General features: G+C 34.4%; 1 protein-coding gene across 3 annotated transcripts in view; it reads right to left on the bottom strand.

Moving 5' to 3' along the window:
• LOC128733593 (scavenger receptor class B member 1) overlaps positions 1-23,640 on the bottom strand; it is a 193,904-nt gene that overhangs the window by 78,302 nt on the left and 91,962 nt on the right. Inside the window, exon 1 of one of the 3 annotated variants that reach the window (XM_053827301.1) lies at positions 16,288-16,336. The exons of 1 other annotated variant lie outside the window; for it this stretch is intronic. The gene's annotated coding sequence lies outside the window, so the exon portion shown is untranslated. Of the gene's footprint in view, positions 1-15,978; positions 16,025-16,287; positions 16,337-23,640 lie in introns of those variants that run through there. One more of the 3 variants, XM_053827300.1, reaches the window with a different exon arrangement.

Below are 23,640 nucleotides of genomic sequence, written 5' to 3'. Positions count from 1 at the left end.
ACCGTTGCTATAAATTAGCCTCCGTAAGTGGTTAAAATATCAAAAATTATTACTAAACTGTCTCTAATTAATACCTGATTCATAACAAACCCTGTTATGATTTTATCTTAATTGAAACACATTGTGTTAAAGGTTAATTGTCAACATTTCAAAATATTCCAAAAATAACTCAGCAAATAAAGATATATTAGCAAGTATTAGTAACTGTGAAGTGAGGTATTTAATATACTTTTGAAATGATGATGGTAATTCCGGAGTGATTCGCGATTGGGGCTCAACTAGCAAATTGTAAACAAATCGTTTTATTACACCATCAGCCTTAAAAAGACTGATAATATCCATGGCAAGAATCCTTTCTGTTTCTGTTTCTGTTTCTGTTTTAATCGTTAGAATTATTTAAAACAAGTTTTTAGTGATGGGCGATAGGAGTGTTTAATCAAAACAAAAGACAATTTGCAGTTTAGCCCCTTTTATTGTTATGAAGTAACAGGCTTATTTGCAAATCGTTTTGTAAACAGGCGATAGTAATGAGCGATACTGCGTTGTTTTCAAAACACAGGCGCTTTGTAAACAGGCGAAACTAAATAAAAACCCCGATTTATTCCACCTAGTGGTGAAAGGAACCTTTGTTATACGGTCTTACTTGCTATTTGAGGCAGAAATCGACACGTCTTCGGAACGGTGTCGGTGTCTGTATGCAGCAAAACTATCAGCAAATGTAAAATGTTTAAAATGTATCTGTTGGTAGTCGAGTAATTCGGGGTCAAAGTTAAGGTATTTTTTATAATCAAAGTTCTACAGTACCTAAACAAACAAACATAGAGGTATACTATATTCACAAAAGTTGTGTATTTTTACTATTTATACAATTTTATGATACAACAATTACAAAAAAAACTAAAATAGAAAAAACTTATTTTACAAATTCATATATTAATATTTTTTGAAACGATGGTTCTAAATCATATATCTATCTAAATCTAAATTCATATACAATGAATAAGATTTTTCTATCTTCGCTGAATAGATAGAAGGTTACTGTATTCAACAAAATTTCTTGTAATAATATGTTCTAAAACTTTGCAGAACACATCAATGTGTTATATTGAAACTGAAGAAAAATAATTTTTTTATTTCGCTTTTAGGGGGATTAGTCAAAATTTAAATTGCACCAGACGATAGAACTTTCAATTTCAAGAAATTCTTCCGAAGGTTCCATAAACCTAAAACCAAGTTTTCCCAGTCAAAACTCTAGTGCGCTTTTCTTTTTGGCTTTGGGCCATTGTGCGCGCGAGTAACCGTATTACAAAAGTTGGCGCGAGTGTTGGAGGGTTAATATCTCTCGATCGGCAAAACCAATTCTTCTGAAATTTTGCAGATATAATTGCGGCATTAAAATCTCTAATTTGATGCCAAAATAATTCAAACTAGATAAACCATCTTAGATGAAATCGTTTTAAATTATTGTGTATTTTAATGTGTTGTATTCAATTACTTATAACTTTCAAATTAAACGTCCAATAAAAAAACAAATCAATAGTGATCTATTAGGCTATGTTACCTTTCAAATGAGACTTGCTTTGAGTTTACTATAATTCTTAGATTTTGAGCTTGAATGCACAAATTTTATGCAGTATTGTTGTGAAATTATAAGATTAATTTATTCTACACCAATTTATGACTTTAACTCGATTTTCGTAACTTTTATTTAAATTATGACTTGAAAATGTACTTGCAAATTATCACAGTGATATGCCTCATTGTTTACACTTTGCTAGTTGCGCCCTTATCGCGAATCACTCCGGAATTAAAATAATTTTTGCAAGTAACATATTTTGTTATAAAAGTAATTTGCAAGTAACATAATTTGTTATTAAAGCGAGATGTGTCATTCTTAGTGGTGGAATCTAAATAGCTCATCCACAACTCAATATGCTACTTGTATCTGAATTTGTTACAAACTTGAAAAGAAGAAAAAAAAGCCATGGATATAAATGTCCTGTTGAGAACTTGATCCTTCTTTATCGACAGACTTCGCAGCCGGTTATTAGAGTACAGGACAATTACGGGGCAAGTGCAACGATCCTACTGACTCTATCTAGCAGCACCGCCTAGCCGAGACTCGAACATACGACGACTGGCTTGTTAGGCCAGCATCGTACCCCGAAGATAATTGGGCGGGCTTATAAACTTGAAATTGCATCCTAATTAGTTTTTTTTTCGATTTGTAACACAATATGTTAAAAATATCCAATTGTGTTATAAAACAGATATAATCTTGTTATGGCCTCCTGATCAGGATCGATACTTTTAGAAGACGACTCTCCCAAAGACAATAGTTATGTGTTTCTTCGTGTGTAGAGTAATTGTATTTAAGTTTTTTTCTACTATTATTATAATCATTATTTTTATTATTATTATTATTATTATTAGTATTCATTAAGACCGCATTGTGTCCAATGAATTTTTAAATAAATGACAAATGACTATTAGACAGACACCAGCAAAGGTTTTCAAAATTGGGATTTTGAGAATGTTTTCGTTGTAAACGTAAAAAAATTGTTTCATAGGAAAATAACTTTCTCAGTTATGTCTGAATAAAGTATATAAAGATTTCAATACGTAATAAACTAATTTCTGTTAGGCCATTGCAAATCACATTTAAAGTTTTTGTCACCCCCCCCCCCCCTTGGAAATTGACTTGAAAAATAGGGGGGCAAAAAAATAATTTGTAGGGTATGAGTCAAATTTCTTTTTATAAAATCAATTGTCTGTGGGCTCTACAGTCTGAAAAACTCGAAAAATGAGTCTCCGTGTAGAATTAACGCTTCTAGCATGAAACAGAAATGGAAATTCGAACAATGGAATTTCCGAAAATCGTCCAAAAAATTTTCCATCGGTTTTGTCTTTTTTCGTATATTTTTGCATAGAAAATAATAACGTATATATTATAAGCAAGAATAGATTCGGTTTTCACGTTTAAACCTTAAATAAAAATTCCTAAAATCCATGATTTTTTTGCTCGATTAAAAAATTCACTTTGTTTTTTTTCGCCCCCCCCCCTTCAGTGGCTGAATACCGGAAGGACAAAAACTTTATAAAATATTTGTAATGGCCTTATTAGACTAGCAGAGCTTAATCAGCATCTTATGAACATTTCATTTAAAAAGGTTTAGTGATTCGACAATTAAAGGGCAGTTTTCTTCGTTACTAAGGGTGACGGGACGATAGCTATAAATACGGTAGCCATTCGAGTCTTCGCCATACGAAAGTACGTCATAAAGACGATTGACATAATGTATGTTTGCCATAATTGACGAAAACGATAATCTATGTTTGCCATACATTTTATATTCAGTAAAAAATAATTTTTCTAGAAACCTTACTCTTGTAAAAAAATCAGAGGGGTTGTGTACAAGACACGACCGCATATATAGGTGACGCAGGACTACGTAAATCTCTTTGTAGTGATAGTGGCATGTATTCATGCTTGCAATCATTCGATTCTTCATGTATACATGCTATATGCAACATATATACATGCTACATGCGTTGTATGTAATATTTATCAAAGTAGTAACATTGCATATGTTCAATTCTCAAAAGATTGTGCATTTGAAAACAATTTAACAAAATCAAGAACACAAACTATTGCTTTCCTGCTACCTTACTGAAATAAAAGATTGTTTTTATTATCCATGGTTTTCCACGTTGAAGGGATTTTACCAATTCAATCCTATTTTATCAACAGCACATCTTTCCACTACACTTCTAATGAAACGGCAAGCATGCGTATTCATACAGAGTCGTATTATAACCGAACACTACAGCTGTAGCACATTTTTCCAACACAGATATCAAGTTCGCCGAGGTTTAATCGTCTCGCAGTAAAAAATTTGCGATCTGTTGGGACAACGAACTTGTGTCATTTTTTCAGGCACACTTCCCTAACACAGACATCAAATTGGACCAGGTTTAATCGCGTTCGTAAGAAATCTGTTGGCACGAGGAGGCTTTGTTATTCTCTCTGGCTTAGTTCCCAGTCAAGGACATCAAAATGGTCTAGGTTTAATCGCGGTGTTAAGAAATCTTGTTGAAATCAGGAAACTTTGTCACTTGTTTTGGCTTGCGTATAGGATTAGATCATCGTAAAGAATTTTCCAACCAATCACGAAGCGATAATTCTGGTAAAACATAGGTTCATTATTTCCAATTTTTCAATAGTTCAACATCAAGCATCCATGATTTTTTTCATTTGGGTCAATCCTTAGAAGATTTTTCGATCGATTGGTGTAAGAATATTGAAAATCGATCGGAAAACCGCTGAGCTATTAGCGCTCAAAACATTTCATTTTTCGTGACGCTCGCATGTTTTGATTTTTTGGAATGACACCCTATCCCTATAGTCCTACGTCAAAACATAAATAGCAGCGTGGGAACGAAATGGTTCGTCGGTTTGCAAAGAAAATGTGACCAACGCTTTATAGATGATTCAGGGTGAAACGGACACAGGCCACGAGTGTTGCCGGCGACCCGCCATCGGAAGCACCGGTTATTGCGGAGCGCCATCGAAAGTGCGACAGAAATCAGATTTGTCAAGGTTTATTTGTTTTCTTAGGTCTACTGTTTCTAGTTAGTTTTCCCTAATCATCATTGCCTCGATTCACCCTACTGCTATTTTCTAAATTGACCCCGATCTTGCAAATTACATGAAAGGACGAAGATCAGGGAACATCGTCACTACACTGCATAGACGTAGCCTGAGAAACTTAACAACTTATAAATTGACTTTTTTGCTTAACGTAAGAACAACTTAACACGAACAAATAAGACACATCACTTATGGTTCTTACAAAATATTAAAAGTACCTTTTTTCGCTAACCGGTTCCGGGTTTGATCCAACCCATCTACGGAGCGGTGGTCGACGGAGCGGTGACGGTGGTACTTTTAATGTTTTGTAAGAACCAAGGGTGATGTGTCTTGTATGTTCGTGTCTGAGAAACTTTTTTGAGAAAACTTAAATCGAAATTTGTATGAAAATGTTAGTCAATGAAGGCGCATGGTACATGGTAATAGTGTCGAAGCACCTGAATATGAATAGTACAGCTAAAAGAATGGGCTATTGATTTGATTACGCAACTAGTATTTCATAACCTCCAGTGTTATCTACCTAAGAGGGTTATTAAATTTTTCTTTGAATTTGAATTAAATTTGATAATTACGGTACTACTTCATTAATCTTCATTTTGAATCTACTACTAGAAAACTACGCGGGTTTGAAAGGGGGAAGGCAATGAAGATGCGTCGAACATAGCTCTAGCCAACCCAAGTTCCTATCTAGCACCTCCACGTGGTCATACCCGGTAATGCTCTTTCCTTAAGATTGAGTAGCTAAGCTAGGAGGTGCGATGCTGCGTGAATCCCGGCTGCCTGATACCAAAATCGTAGTTTTGGGCAGACGGCTGATCCACCCGGCCCCGTTGATAGGTAAGCCCCAACATATATTCTAATGGTTTGTTTCGTTCTAGCCCTTCAAAAACCTACTATATAATGGAAACATTGACCGTAAAACTTGCTAATAATGTGCATGGATATTGTTGGGTTGTTGTACATGTAGGATTGATGGAAACTCAAATGATGGCATCATTATGATGCAACTATATCTGATGCAAAGGACTGCTGGTGAGCTCGTTCTATTTTTATCCATATTAATTTTATTTCATTTTATTAATCATGTGATAAATTCATTACATGCATTATATGATAAATTCATGAATACAGAGGCATCATATAAGTGGAAGACTGGAGGATGGAGTGAGGAGTCAGCCGGAATCACTAACAGAAAACTCCTGAAGGTCTGAAACAATATTTATGTTGCACTATTCGAACAAACAAACTACCATTGTTACATTGTTACATGGAAGGATCCTAATGCTGGAAGGAAATTCTTATAATCCCGGAATACACACAAGTGTCTCTGCTTGTGGGTCCGCCCAATCCCTTTTGGTCCTTCTACAACAGCTTTAGTGTGAAATTCATTTGACAATCAAATTTGGATCTACTGTAAGTCTACCCACATACACTGGCAAAACCTAGAACTGATGGTGGATTCCCCCCCATACATACGTTCATACATACTACTAGAAAACTACGCGAATCAAGCACATAGGAAACGATTTACTGCCATTTTAAATATAATTCAAATACTTGCCAAACGAAAAATATATTCCATTTAGCTGAAGAAAACTTACTGAAACGGGGCCACTACTGACACGAGGACTTCAAATATAGGAACTTTTGCGCTTAATTGGTTGAAAATTGTTAAAAAATAAGAATTACACTTTTTATACCTCGAAATAGTGGACTCCTCGTTCGCCAAGGGGCCTATCAGGTTCAAAAAAAGTCGAATTTTGGGCAACCCTTGAGATCTATATCATGTGATATTTTATAAATTTGCCATGAAACGACTAACCAATGGCCCGGTTCTGTAAAGAAGAAAAAGCCCTGTCAAATAGAGTAAAAAAAATTTTGACGGCCATCTTGGATTTGGCCGCCACATTGGATTTTATCAAAAAATCGCCGTTTTTACCATGAACTCCAACCGATTTTCATTTTAAGACCACCATTGGAAAGTTGAGAAAAAATGCTACAAGAAACATTCTTAAAATTAAGTGTGCAATGGCATTAACTGAATAAAACAACCAGTTATTTGAAGCAACCCTTCTTTATCAACAGACTTCGCAGCCGGCTGTTAGAGTACAGAAAAATTACGGGGCCAGTGTAACGATCCAACTGACTCTATCTAGCAAGCACCGCCTAGCCGAGATTCGAACATACGACGGTTGGCTAGTTAGACCAGCATCGGACCTAGGTACCGTACCTATAAGGTTGGTAAAGTAAATTTAATGACGCTTACAAATTATTGTTCGCTGTACGTTCTTGTATTTTTTTTAATTGAAGGCTTATTTAAAATTATTGTCAACTAAATTATAGATGTTCATATACTGAGAAATTAAACATTAATTATTGTTGCTAGGTGGATTGATTAAGATTTTTGTCTTTCGAATCGGCGCAAAAATCTACCGAATACGTATGATATTATTTGATATCATATTCAAAATGATATCATTTTGTGTATCACAGATCTATGAAGCTACCGCATTTTACAGTTTAAACATTAATTTGTTTATTGATCCGATTGAAAAAAAGAAGCACAAAACAGTAGAATAACAGGATTCAATTAAGGGGGCATAGTACTTTTTACACCATATTTTCCTAATTTCAAATATTTTATTCTCGATAACGCGAAAAGCGAATCGATTCGGTTTTTTTGCATTCCAAACATTGCACTTTATACTAATATTTACAATTTTGTTTGCATATGTGAACCCCTTCCCCTCTCCCCTACGGTTCCTTGAACATGATCGTTCGAAAAAAACATGATTTGCGGTACCATGGATTGGCGCTGGGGGTCTTATCAGAATTGCAAAATTCCAAAACGACATGAAAGTATATTAAATTATCTCGTGTTTGACCCATCCTTTTTTTAAAATTCGAACACATAACAAAATGGCGGACATTCAAACATAAAAGTAAGGTTTTTAGTCGAAAAAATTGACTTTAAACATTTCTAAAAAATACAAAAATAGTGATATCAAAAAAAGGATGGGTCAAACACTAGATAATTTTGTTGGCTTTAAAACAAAAAAAGAATCATGAGAATTGCTTGAGCCGTTCTTGAGATATTTATGGTACCGACTTTCAAAACCTGGTTTCGAGAAAAACGACGTTGAACTTTTTATTCGCCGTGTAATCGCTCCAGACATGCGCGGTACAAATAGCTGTAACTTTGTCAATTTTTGGAATTCATTGAAATGATTTGAAACACATATGGTCAAAATGTTAATCTTTCGAAATAATCATTAAAAAAAATTTCGATTTTTTTAAGTTGAAAAAGTACTATGCCCCCTTAATTGCGTAACATAGATTTCTGTAGCGAACTAATATAAAAACAGTTGTTTTAAACTTGTTATGAAAATTATAGCCAACCGCAACTTTACGTTCAGCTTAGCCTTTGATTGGTCAACTAAAATTGAAGAAAACCAGTTTTGACCGCGAATTAATATCTAGTAAGAATGTCAAGGGCAAGACAGGTGACTGACTTTATTAATATTTTAAGGTATGTCATTGGCACAATGGAATTAGTAGCACGCCAAATTTTAATTTTATTTTTTAGGCGTCTGTATTGCAAAATAGCAGATAGTTTTAGTAAAAAATGATATATGTTATTTTGAAATACCATCAGTTAATTATTAAAGCAACAAAAACCATTTGTTTTGCATTGCTATAATTGCATAATATTTACATACAGTGTGCATAATATGCATATTATGAGGCCTCCCAGTTGACATCGAGGTATGACGCTGGCCTAATAAGCCAGTCGTCGTATGTTCGAATGTCGACTGAGAGAGGCTGTTAGATTCAAATAGGATCGTAGCAACTGGCCTTGCAATTGTTCTGTGCTTTAACAACCGGCTGCAAAGTCTGTCGTATAAAAACAGAAGGCATATGTCAAGTTTCGATAATGGAATGTAGCACCTAGGCTTTGCTTTGCTTTGTGAGGTTTTATCAATTTTGAAAATGCTCGAACATTAACGAAAAAATTAAAAGATTATTTGCGAGAAGTATTGTTGGTATACTTTTTGTCAGTTGGAAGATTATAATTGCGATGTTTTATATGGAAAACAATCTTTGAGTAATGTAGCATTTTAGAAAGAAACTGTTCATAGATATTGCAGTTTTATTTATCAGCTTTACCCAAACGTTTTACTGGCCAAAAAACAAATTGACGTATTGTTTCCTAGTTTATGACTTTTCCCAACATCTCAACCTTTAATGAAATGTTTTATTCGGGCATATTTCATGGACTTATAAAGAAAGCAATATTTTAGAAATTCAAAGTCAAACATTATTATATAGAGAACAAGAAAATTTTTGTGTAATAGTAGGTATTTGGACTTTTCTTTGAAGCTTTTTACAACTGTGATCAATTTTGTTAAAAACTTTCTATATTTTTCAGAATTTTCATAAAGAAAAATGCCTGTTAGTTTTGGGGCGAACCAACCACAGGTTGAAAGCCCCATCAAATAGTAAATAAATAAATATAAATAAATGCCTGTTAACTATAATACTTATTTCATAGTGTATGTTCGTATGTGGAGAATTTCATTTATACTGTAGATGTCAAAAAGCCCTTGCTAGCATTCTTGTTAATTATTAGTAACAAAAAGCAATAAAGAACGAATACAACGATATAAGGATTTTTTTCCAAAATGGTTTGAAATGTAGTTTAAGCCATACCAGACTTCATTGTTTTGCAAGTGTTGTCTCTAGTGTGAAACATTAGAGCATATCATAAAGAAAGTATCCAGCATTGTAGCAGTACATCGAACCTACTACAGTGTGTTTAATTACGGTGCATTTCATTTTCTAGTAATTAAATCTGGGTTAGCAGAGCATATCAGCGCTGGTTTTCATACAGCAGCTGCATAAAAGGTAGTTGTTTTTGCAGGTGCATAGCTTTATAAACTTCACTATCAGCTTTCGAAAAGAAGGATTGAAACGCCTATGTTCGTTGAAAGCCTATCAGCTGTGTTTACTTCAACCATCAGTAGAACTAAGATACCGCGATTCAAAATGGAAGTTCCCGCTCAAACATTTGAATTCACATTTTATCGTCTAACTGCTTAAGTTTGCTAAACCTAACCAATTTGTTCCACCGGTAGAATTTAATTGCTGCTAGTTCGTGTTTATAAAAATACTAAAAATTTTCAAAACTTAGAGAAAATCTTTTGAATTAATTAAATTAGGAAAAAAACCTTTCTAGCGCTTTTCTAGCGATAGTAAAATCAAACTTTCTCACTTATCTATGTTTACCTACCTGAAAAACAATTACTGATCATATTTTATTTGTGGTACAGTTACTCTGTTATACTTAATTTTCATGACTTCTGCCTAATTTTGCTAAAAAAACAAACTTATCCTATACCTCTTCATAGCATCTTACTACCAGTCATCCGAGAACCCGAAAAAAAGATTTCACACCGCACAAGAGCCAGGAGCTGAATATGTTTGCGACATTTTAATTCGAAAAAATTAAATTTCGCAACATGAACGCAATAAATAAAAACAATATTTACCAAATATTTATTGGTTCAGGTGTTCAAACGTAATATTGCGATTAGCGATAAACACAATAGAAACTGAGATGCATGAGAGAGTAATGTTGCTATGTTGAGTAAATGAAAGGCGTTGAGTAAGTCGCGCAAAATTGAGCTGTTTCCGAAATGTACAATATGCGTTATGAAGCAACGACATCTGTTTTATCCAACAGGGAAACATTGATAGTTTCAAGTATACTCTCACGCATGGGCGTGATGAAACACTTGCGCCAACTTCTGTTATTTATTATTTGAAACTAGAAGCGGTGTCCTATTAATGAATTGTGTGAGTTATGCCTGAATTGTATTTGTTAATAAAACATTAGAGGTTTTATCAAATCTGTGAGTTATCGAGCAGAATAATATAAAAACAATATCAAACTGTGTTATAATGCTATATTTTGTTATTGAATAGATATGGAGATACATTACTAACACATTTTGTTGTTGAGTAGATATTTGCAACAGTGGTTGTAAGATGAGATTAATAACTGATTTTGTTATCATATCTTATTAAAACCTTAAAATGACATTCGATATATTTCATAATTTTTTTTTTATTGATTAAAGAGATTTTAGATTATGAATATTTTATAAAATGATTTTTTAATATTTCATGTGCTACTGCATTTGTTATTCAATACCTTAATAATACTAATATGTTATTCCAAACTCTGAATACAATCATGTTATTGCTTTGTTATTCAAATAACACAAGTAGTTATTCTTTTGGCCTTAAAGGAGCAAAATTTTGATATTGTTTTTTAATATTTTACCAACTATGTCAGCCAAGACAACACCAAATTTTGATATATGTTATTCGATTTCCACAACACATTTTGATATTATTTTGCTCTTTGCTCCTGCTCGGGAAGCCCATCGCGATATCTCAGCTGTCCATTTACCAATAAAGTTGATTTTTGGTAGTCGACTAGGTCATACTACATACTAACAATGTACCAAAAATCAACATTATTGATTAATGGACAACTAAGAAATCGCCGTGGGCGTACACCACCACCCACCGCCTTATACGGGGGACTGCTGTAAAAGGATCTGTGCACTAGCCTCGTAATTTACTCTGATAACGGGCTGCGAAGTTTGTCGATAAAGAAGGGTCAAGTTCCGAAAGACGTTTATACCTATGGCTTTGCTTTTTATTCAGTTACAAAAAGATCGCGTCGTGCCGGGAGGTCGCGATCAGCAATGCACATGGTCTGAGGTTTTTTTATAATCTGTAGGTACCGATTATACAGTGCAATACAGAGTATTTGAATTTTTTGTTTAAATCTCGCTCTGTAAGAGAATAACGGATAACCCAATAAACTATTGGAAGTACACTAGTGAAATTAGGTAAATATGAAAGTTTATACACTAGTAAACCTTGCTATTAAAGTTAATACCAAATCCTACTTCAGATGGAATCTGGACCTACTTTGGAAATTTTGGGGTACCCGTGTTATTTCAGCGTAAAATTCAGCGTCTCCAAATTTTATGCACTTTTATGTCGTGTTTATGTTTAAAGCGACTTCTGGCGTACCTGGTTTATCATGGAAAATTGATTTAAAATGTTTCGAACTTATTCGTTTATGTTATTATGACATCTGATGGCCAGAATGCAGTTATGAAATTTTCTGTAGTAACACCATGTGAATTTTTTGAAACATTGACATATGAATATTTATCAATTATTTTCGTCGTCGCAGCCCTCACGAATGAACGAAAAAAAAATCCTTTTGATTCTACTATATTTTATGCACACTTCACTGATATGCACACAGGTAAACTTCGATAAAACGTACCCTTTATTATTACGTACCCTTCATACAACGTCACTCGATATAACGTACGTACATATTTTCAAGTGTTGCATATCTCTTCAGAAACGGTATTTAAAGTTTCATTCGCAATCATTTAAATACCTTGTCAATTTCGCAGATTCACAATGACCATCTAGTGCCTCGGTTAAGGTTCCTGAGTTCCAACCAGGGCATTTCACAGCACAGTGGTGCTGAGTTGCAAAAACGCAACTTTTGGCTATTACGTAAAAAATGCGTAATTTTTCAAGGGTGATGTTTTTAGAGAAGTTTATTATTAAAATACAGCGCATCTTATTACACTATTAGTGTGATCGTGTGCCTACCTATTAGGGTGATACAAACTTTTGTTTTTTTAAATGCGTCAAATTTTTTTTTTCATCAGAGAAGTTGCAGAACACACCAAAATTAGCAACTTTGCTGAATAAAGTAACTGTTTGCGAAATATAATGATTTCTTTGAAAAGAGTAAGCACTGTAAAGAAAAAAACACGAAAAAAGTTGCGCTACACCATTCTAGTTGGATTATCTTATCATTATTTATTAAACGTAGTCAAACAGTAACAAAATAAAATAATATAAGCTATATTTTTGAGTTCTATTTGTATGCTTCGATAAAATGTACAGTCATCATCATCATAAATATAAGAGGCTTATGTCTGTCGCCAAAACGAGGGGCGCGATATGTATTTTCGTGGTAATAATCGCCCACATTAAGCAAAGACTCAAACGAATCATAGCAGATTACATTCAAGACGAGCAAAAGTAGCGTAGTTGCACTTCATAGAGTTACATAGCGTTAGCGTTACATAGCGTACCTCCAATTTGCTCTGAATTAGACGCGAGGCGACGCGCGGGGGTTACAGCTAGTTCGATATAACGTATAACTTGAAAATCGAAATGTACGTTATATTAAAGTTCCCCTGTATTGCGGCTAGAACTTGTACCCTTCTTCAGTGTGAGGCAAGTTTTGGCAAAAACTTATACAGTGCAAATGCACTTAAAAACATCAGCTTTCCATGAATCTGTTACTTGCGTCACTATCTAGCTAAATGTTAAGAAAATTTTCATTGAAATGCATTTATGTCGCCGTAATAATCAGAAGTATTGGGGTGAACCAACCAACGGTTGAAAGCCCCATCAAATAGTAAATAAATAAATCAGATGACAGGTACACTAAAGAGAATCTCTCAATGATACCTAGGTCCTTTTGAAAAGTTACGCGAGAATTTTTCATAGTGTTATGACAGACGCAAAGAACACAATATAGGGCTTTCAACGAAGTGAACACTTTTTGGGAGGTCATCTTAAATTTTGCCGCCATGTTGGATTTTATTAGAAAATCGGCTTTTTAACCATGAGCGCACCAATCGATTTTTATTTTAAGCTCGCCATTGGAAAACTGGATAAATTCTGTGCTAAAGTTACTAAAAACCAACAAGGAACCGGAAAACGGATAGCTTGTTAGTTTAGGACCAGTTTAGCAGCGCCCAATTAATGTACCGTATAAATTGGATGTTTCATAATCTTTGAAAATAGTAATCATTCTTACTTTTTAATAGTAATCTGGGAAACAGTTGTTCGTTGATCTTCAAACTAAGGAACAACAGTTCGCATTTCCGTACCGTATTTTTGCCTCGTTTGCCATTTGCCTCGTTTACTTATACTATACACAAAACTGTTGGTAAACGTGAAATCTGATCATGGATAACATTTTCATTTATTGACTCTCATGTGCTGATATGTAAGTAGCCATTAGATGTTTCTAATTAGTTTTCATTTAAAACTAAACTGAATAACTGAAGTGACTTGAATGTATGGCAAAGGCCGCTTTTACTTTCTGGAAGATTAAATCAGGTTCATGTTATCATTTATTTATTATTTATTTATGTCCATCGGCCTTATTCGGTCTGCCCTCGGCACGTCGCCATTTTTGTGTGACTGAATCTGAAACGTCAAAAACACTGAGCGGGAAATCGACTCATAGAAAATCAATGCGACGGTCATTATTGTTTGGGGTACAATACTGAGGGGTCCATCTTAATGGGGGTACTGTTAAACTCTGTAGACCAAGATAGCGATGTCGAGAAGGTCGTTTGATCTCAATGGTTTGGATAGGGAAAAGTCTAGTGAGGGCTTTGCTTTTTATCATGGCCAATCACTTTATTCTAATTAAACTAAATACAAAATACAACAGGATTTCGAATTTGACAACAAATCCGTGTCGCTTATGTTGGCAAAAGCGAAACAGTACCAAAATCGAGACTTTTTTTATATGACAAAATTGACCAATTATCATTATTTAACGATTTTTCCACGTTTCATAAAATTAATTTGAGGATTCACCAAATTCGTATTCCACCGAAGAACTAGGGGAATGTCATCGTGGTTGGGCCATCTTTTGGTCCACAAATCTCATTTCAAAAGAAACTTTGGAAATTTAGCAAAGGTCTTATTAATAGTTCGTATTTAGACCTTTGCACATGAAACTGAAACTACCGAAATCATCATTTAGCGGGCAAACACTTTGACTCAGCGATAGAGACTATAGTGTATCTACCGGAAAGGTTGATACATAGTGTTATTGGAGAAAAGCTATAGAAGGAAAGGCTGATACCTACTATGTTTACTTACAAAAATTATTCTGATTAAATCTGTTGTACAATATTGTTGTAATTATAAAATCGCTAGTCTGATAGCCAAAACAATAAGAATCGAGCAGCAAAATAACTTATTTTTGACGTGGAATGTACAGTTAAAAACGTCAAGGTAGTACAAAGAACTTTGCAGTACAATCCACGAACAAGTGTTTCGTTTTATTCTTGATATTTGCAAGCACGTTTCGCATACAATGCTGTTTGCGGAAGCCCTTTCACGAACGCGAAATAAACCATGTACAGTTTACAAGGTTTCACGTATGTTTTATCGCCGCTTAAAGTTATCTAAAACCAAATTAAACGGCAGATACGCCGCGAAGAATTAAAAATTTCAAGTTTTTCTTTGAATAGAATTGATTACTTATTAAACAAAAAATTTTGCAATTTTGTTCAGACATATATTTGCCATATATTTGAAATTCTGTTTTCGCTGAACAAATAAGATCGTGTGTGATTATTGTGCTTAATACTAGACGACCAATTAGCATGCGTCAAGGAAACATCAAGCGAGCTCAAGTTCGTTGCTTGCGTTCGCATTGAAGTTATTTCAATCCCCTCCCGTGTGCTATCGACGTCTGCTCTTACAGTCGCTGCTGGTCAGTGTCGAGCAGACTTTGCACCCCGGTGCCCGGTCCACAGCAGAAAATACATTTAACTTTGCTACAAGACACAGTGAACTTTTTGCCTCTTGATAGTTCAAGAAGTTAAACTTAGTAAGTTAAGAAAAAAGGTCGGAAGCAAGGACGAAAAATAAAATGTAGAGACTAGTTGGTTTCAGTTTCAACTTGGTTTCAGTTTTACCAATGCTTTAATGGTAATAAGCGAAAGTTTTCTCTTATTTATATAAAAAAGCACACAATGCAAACTACAAGGTTTCAGAAATCGGAAGTTTCTGGGATAGAATATAGCCACTTGTTCATTAAATTGGGAGCAAGTCCTCGATAATGCAATACAAATTGAAGTTGATAATTAACTACTCAATTCGAAATTAGCGAGACTATGACCAATTACACAATAGAAATATGTTGACTCAGTTACGCTATGCATAGAAAAACAGGACAATGTGAATGGCGGTCTCCAATCGAATCTTAATGCAGTTTTATTTATATGGTTACACTGGCGTAACTTCGTACTAATCAAACTTTACTATCCGTTTGCGTTTTACTGAAGTCTAATAGTATATTTTCACGTTTCCACAGTTACACAATGAATTACACAATTTTTGGTTTATCTTCGATGCCTTCAAATCGGTGCATGGTGACTAATGTTGACTGAATATCTTACACATAATTTCTTTGCACACTTTCTTGTGTCCTGCGTTGCAGATAGTTAACATTTAATAAGTTTCGCAAGCAATTTTTAAATTTCACGTTTTCTGAACTGTTTATTTCATGGTAATCTTCGAATTTTCGTCAATTATTATTTCTTCCCAGTAGTACTCAGTAACTACTTGAAAGTCTTCGAATCACTTCATTTCATGACATTTTGGCATATATTCATCAGCTGAGAAAAAAATCACCATACTCAACAGCGCGAGGTTGAGTTTCAACATCACTTCTTTATTATTAGGAGTGGGGAAAACTATGTTTGTACCAATTTCTCAGAAGGTCCACTATGAAATAACGACAACGACAATAGCGACGGCCAGAGACGTTCCACACGCGTACGCCTTAGCGCTTCAATGTTCACTTCAAAACTAGCAACCACAAAAGCTTTGTGCGTATTTCGAGGTAACGTTTTTCTTTTCTATGCGCGATATACTCAGCAGGCACATACATTCATATTCATTCGCGATCGTGGCGCTGCTGGCTCTTACGATGGTGGTGGTTGCTTTCGCAGATTAACTACTATAAACATTCTGTCTACAGTGTATAGGTCATTTTGATCGTTTTATAGCCAAGGTCGTAGCCATGAGTGGTTTGTAAGGGTTTGCTGCAGAGACACGTTGCCACTAAGCTTCATAGTCAAGTAAGAAATCTCACATTAAACTTAACTATAAAATGTTATCTAATTGTTCTCCAGAATGCGATTTAATAATTGAAGTGGGAGCTTAAAGCAACAGATAACAGGTTGTTATGTAGTTATGCAAAATTGAAAATAAACATAGAGATGCTTTCTGCTGTTGTCAGCATAGTCTTTACCACTGAGGGGAAAAATAACATAAACAATCCAGAAAGGGAAGATATCGTTCATACTGTTGTTGATTCTTCCGGAAATGGACAAAGGCCTAGGTTTACTACCTGTATAGTTATTAGGAAAAGCAATGATAGGAGAAAAGTCCAGTTTGCTTAAGTTGTTATTATGTACACGTTTAACACAACCAAACTGAAACTGATGAGATGGGAATCGCGCACGAACTGAAGTTCGAAATTAAGTACTGCAGAATATTTCAAATACAGTGGGATTTCGAATTTAGCATGGTTCGATTTTGGCATACCTCGATTTTGGCAAAAAAGTATCCGTTTTTGGCAACACAAAATATTTTACTTCCAAAAATATGCTTAAATATCAGTCAGTTTCCGTATACATACTTCAAAAACTTTCGTCCATCGCACGGATAGCTCTTGGCGGATTTTGTAATTATAAAAAGGTTGCAATCGTTGATTAATAACATTTAGTCAATTTCTAACGCACTTACATTCAATTTTTTCATTTCAAAAAAGTGTCTCGATTATGGCACGGCCTCGATTTTGGTAACATAGGCGACGCGCATTTGGTGCCAAATTCGAAATCCTACTGTAGTTATAAAGCAATAAATATTGCTACTTGACATATAGATTGTTTGTAGCAGTTTTCTTGATTTTTATTGCAAATTATACGGAACACTACAAAGTTGCACAAGGGACTCCTTTATTTCGAGAGTACCGATTCGATATTTAGATTCAACTAGTAAATATAATTCAAAATCCGTACAGTACTAATTAAGATGAATAAATATTATTTCAATGCCATAATGAATAAAATATAAATGTACAATGATAATCACCTATCTTTTAAATCTATTTTCGGGATTTGAAACAAAAAAATCACTTCAAATACGCTTTACACTTGATTTTATTGAAAGTGATTTTCTTTGCAAATTGCTAACGACACAGCAAATGGACAAGGAAATCCGATAGGCATTTACAGTTTGATTTTTATTAATTGTATTTCATGGCCTACTGCCTAAGTTTTGACATCGATATAATGCTATTAAAAATGGGTCTGGACCTGTTATTAATATTTTGCACGGTTGCTGGTCTGTCGTATAAAAACAGAAGGTCAAATTCCGATAACGGAATTATAGCACCTAGGCTTTGCTAGGCTTTTGGATTAACCAGAACCGACGCAGAAGTGGTCATTTGTCAAGAAAATATTCCCTAACGAATTTAGGATTGAAAATGGATGATTGAGAGCAAGCTCAAAATTGGTCGTTTTTGGACCCCAATACAAATGTGTAACTTTTTTTGCTGCGCTTCTTCTAGATGTCGCTGAAAGCTGAAACTCCCCCACAATGCTAGTTTTACATAGTTGGGAAAAGTTAAAAATATTCAAGTCTAGCTCGTTCCGTTATTGAATAATGACTTTGTAAGTACAGGTTAGGTTAGGAAAGTTAAGAAAGAAATGAAACATGAACTAATATCTAAGTTTACAAATAATAATAATGAAATCACGACAAATATTCAGTTAATTCTGAAGCTATAAACACGCAACAACCATCAGCAGCCTTCCACAAGTACTTTAATACCGGGATCCACACGAGTTCGTTGGCCTTCCGTGATGTGATGTTACCTAGGGGAACTGGGGGGAAAATGAACACCCTTAGCAATTTCGCCATTTGCTTCCCCAGGAACCAACCAAATGCTGAACGCACTACATGAATTGAAAGCTGGATCCATATTCCACGTAGCAAAATATAAAGATGTTTGAAAAAGGACGATTTGTCATGAAAAATTCCTTATTTTCGAAAGTATCATATTCGAGCCAGATTTTTTTCGTGTGGGTAAAATGAACATGCAGTGAGGGCAAAATGAACATGTCATAGAAAACTAAAGTTAACATGCAGTTTGGATAAATTAAACATTATTTTACCTTATCATTGTTCTACATAAGCTGTAGATATTCAACAAGGCTGCTGAAATTAAAATAAAACTCCACAAAGTTAACATAATGTATCTTCGCCACGTTCATACAATGCTTGATTTTAAACTCGCTTCACCGGTCATTTTCCGTCATTTTTCGAGAGACTCGATCATTTTTATTGATTGAATTGTAATTAGGTCCTGGCTGCTGATAAATGGAAATTAAAACATCATTATACACATTGTTCATTTTGCCCCCATAGTGAAGTGTTCATTTTGCCCTCAAAACACCAATTGTTTTCTAGTGTTTATTATAAACAAAGAGTTGATAAAAATATTTGGAATTTTCGACAGATCCGCAGGACAGTGATAAGCAAACAACACTAAATGATACCAATAGTCGAAATTTTATTTGTTTCGCCAAAAAAGCTTATATACTATTAGTGGAAATTACCATCGGCGTCAGTTGTCAACAAATATTTTTTACTTTTTCAATTTATTTCACATTAGAAAGCTTATGATCACCACATATTGTCTCAAACAGCTTGAAATACTTCTAGGAGAAGATACCTATTGATCTTGAACAGATTTTAATCGGTTTACTGGGAATTTGGCTACCTGCTCATTTTACCCACCCTGTTCATTTTACCCACAGTTCCCCTACTCATTTCTTTGTCGTGCAATTAGAAAACTCTCAAAATCCAAATTTATCTGACATAACGGCAATTGTCGTTTTAGAGAAAATATTCCCCGTATCGTTGGTAACAAAATGCACTGCACAATTTTTTGGCAGCTTGAAATCGTCGCAGGCAAAAAACGCTTGGCTAAATAAATGAATTTTGCACTCGCGACCTGAGATCAGCTCGCGACGAATTTGGCGACGATTTCGTCCGCGACAGTTACAATTTATTGCGTTCGATAAGGTGGAAAATTTACAATAATATTTTTATCTTTTTTCTTGCATTAAAAAAACTACAAGGTATACAGCCCTAAGGGTTGTACGAAAGGGTAACGTAGGACTACATCAGATCATTAGATCAAGGACTAATCTAAACTGCATTTCTGGCACAAGAATGTTTATAAGACTGATTCTTAGTGCCATTGTTTAATTGAATTTTTAAAAGAGAAGAGCGAAATATTCAGATGCAATTCTTTATTGAATGCAATGGTGGCTTTGAAAATACGTGGACGGGAGTTCATAAGTACAATGCCTGCAACCATTAAAACATAGAGATTTCTTTTAAAAATCACTTGTGGACATCATAAAGGTTGAAATAATAATGAATGACCAGCCCACAGATTATTGTATTTAATAAGATTCTGCGTCGTAGCTTGACATGTTTCAATAATCTTACTTTAACTCGCTTGTGGCCTTTAAAAGGGCCATTGGTTACAAATAACATTAAAGCCAAAGCACGTTCATCGCAAATATGACGTGCCATTTGAACGAATGTCCTTCTCTTTTGACAAGAATGCATTGCTCCGAGAAGATTTTACTAGTCTACTTTCACAGCTTTGATTAGTTCTCGAGTTGTGGGGAAATTTGTATATTATTTGTATTGGAGCCACCCTCTTAAAGAGGGAAGGGTCTCAATCCACCATAGAAAAAATGCTTGCCTTCTGAAACCACCACATGCCAAATTTGGTTCCATTTGCTTGATTAGGTCTCGAGTTTAAAGGAAATTTGTCTTTCATTTGTATAGGAGCCCTCTCTTACGCTCTCCTTAAAATTGGTCTCTAAGCCCTCATAAAATTGCTGGTCATTTTATCTATCCAACGACATATAAATTGTTCAGTTTCGTTCAGTAGTTTAGTAGTTATTAGCATTTGAAATCTTTCATTCAAACGTCACACTATTTTCGTTTTCACAAAGTGCTACCCAGTCCCAGTATAGTAAACAAAGACGTAGTCCTACGTCAAAAAAGGTTCGATACCGGTGGTATCGATAGTATCGATACTTTATCGCCGATACTTCGATACTTGGTATCGAATATTGGTAAGTATCGCCAATACCAAGGTATTCGATACTTTGCTTAGTATCGCCCATCCCTACTGACGCTCACAAAACTATCCAGCTTTTTACGAGCCATAATGGCGGACGTGTTCGTAATATGTGAACAGCATTTTTGACATTTCCCTAATACATCGCACGTTTTCTTTCCGAGCGTTCACGGTCAAACTAAAGGAATGTACGAAAAGAAAACGTGCGATGTATTAGGGAAATGTCAAAAATGCTGTTCAAATATTACGAACACGTCCGCCATTATGGCTCGTAAAAAGCTGGATATAACATTCGACGGCACCTCGCGGCAAATAAAGTAAATGCCAATTTCATTGCGCGCGCTAATTAAAAAAACCCGAATTGATCCACCTAGCGGCGTGACCTAGCCTTTCTACTGCCACAATAATCATTATTTAATTTCTCAGGAACTTAATTGTAGATGTATAGGTGTTATATTAGACTATATTTTTAAATATCCGTTCCGTATTCCTCAAAATCCTCATTTGCCAGTAAAATTCACAACGTATTGTGTAGAATAATTATATTTTCTTTCCTTGGGTGCGTAAATACTTGTAAGCGTCATTTATGTTACTTGATGAACATCTTATTTAGTTTTATAATATTTATAGAAAAATAATGTAAACACAAAAGATAATTTTTACAGACTTGAATGAATATGTATAGAAAATTAGAAATTAACCCTCTAACGGGTCTACAGACGGCCTTAACTTTCGGGCTTCAGAGCCACATACGAAACTTGTTTTGAATTGACAATATGAAGTATTTGTTCATAGCAGATTTTTTGATATTTTGATATTAATACCATGCTTTCAAAAGTTAGCATCTTTGAAAAACAAGAGTTCAGAAAAATTATTATTATATTTCGCTTTTGAAGAAAAAGGATATCTACAACAAAATGATTGATCTCAAAATTTTACTATTGGTTTGCTTGGCTTCAATTTTGCAATATATCTGAATTAGAAAAAAATTACTGAATAGAGCATTAGATATGAAAACGAGAAATGGAACTATTTCTTAGCTAGCGCTCCTTCAGATAATTATTTTTGCATGAAAATCAAAACTTAAGCTTCTTTTGAATGTACTTTCATGAAAAGATAGTCATTAGCTTGATCGCATCGTTTTTACAATGTTAGAGGGTTAGGAAAACAAGATGACGTCGAAAAATAGTGCCAAAGCTGCGCCATAAACATGCTTGAGAATGGGAAATACGATCGATGTGATTCCCAGTGCTTGTCTTTTTTTGATTTATTTATTAAAACATGATACATGACATAAGACATCTGTCCTTTAAATATCACTAACGAAAACAAATCTTACAAAATATCTACCGTGCAACGTTTACTTCCTATTTTTCATATAACATTTCTAAGCTCTAGTATCTATTGATTGAAAAGAGCATCTATTGATGCGCAGAATTTGTTTGGAATTTGTACAAATTTATTTGGAAAAATCAACTCACTAGTATTTTTGATTCTATACACCACTATACCTACAACTTAAATAAACTGCTTTTCTTCGCTTTTTGCTTTTCTTGTACAATTGTGAGTAACAGCAAGTGAAGAAAATGACAATTGAAATCTGAAATCAAAGAAAAGAAAAAACTTTTCGATTGAATCCCACTATTTAATATTTATTTGCAACAGATACGTAGTTCACCTACGACGTGCAGGCTTCATCAGTGTCTTATTTCAAAGCGTATACGTATCTGTCGCGAATAAATATTAAATAGTGGAATTTAGTCGGTAAAAGTTTTTTCTTTTCTTTAATTTCAGAGTTCGTATTCCACTAAGAGGCTTCAAAAACTTCAGACAATTGACATGTTTCTCACTTTTCTTGAATTTCATTGCAAATTTTAAAATTGCAAATTGTCATCACATACATACATACATACATACATACACACATACATACATACATACATACATACATACATACATACATACATACATACATACATACATACATACATACATACATACATACATACATACATACATACATACATACATACATACATACATACATACATACATACATACATACATACATACATACATACATACATACATACATACATACATACATACATACATACATACATACATACATACATACATACATACATACATACATACATACATACATACATACATACACACATACATCACACACATCTCATACATTGAATACAATCATCATTTGATTGATATGTTTTGATTTCGCACGTTTTAATATACGGTTTAATATACGGTGCTTAAGTGTTAAAGTTTGAATAACTTTTGAATGAAGCGTCCGATTTTAAATAACTCGGTTTCGTTTGATAGATCTCAGCAGTAATTTTCAAATAATCATAAAATGTGTGATGTTTTTCATTAAATTAATGCTTATATGTTACATAAATATGTTTTAAATACTATTTTTTCACATTTCTTTATGGAACTTTCAAACTACAAGTCCAATCGTCATGAAATTTGAAAGTTAAGGGTTTGCAAGGCTCCTCTTTCATATGCAATCAATTTTGTTCAAATCGGTTAAGGGATCTATGAGATAATGAAGTCCCATATTTTTCGTATTTTTATACATAACTTTTGAACTAAAAGTCCGATTAGTATGAAATTCAATAGCGACCAATGGGACACCTAGACCTTTCATTTGACACTAAGAACATTAAAATCGGTCCAGCCATCTCCGAGAAAAGTGAGTGAGATTAAAAGCGTCACATACACACACACACACATACACACACACACACACACACACACACACACACACACACACACACACACACACACACACACACACACACACACACACACACACACACACACACACACACACACACACACACACACACACACACAC

Source organism: Sabethes cyaneus, chromosome 2 (assembly GCF_943734655.1).
Source record: "Sabethes cyaneus chromosome 2, idSabCyanKW18_F2, whole genome shotgun sequence".
Classification (NCBI taxonomy): Eukaryota; Metazoa; Arthropoda; class Insecta; order Diptera; family Culicidae; genus Sabethes; species Sabethes cyaneus.
This window is presented reverse-complemented; position numbering and strand designations above follow the sequence as displayed.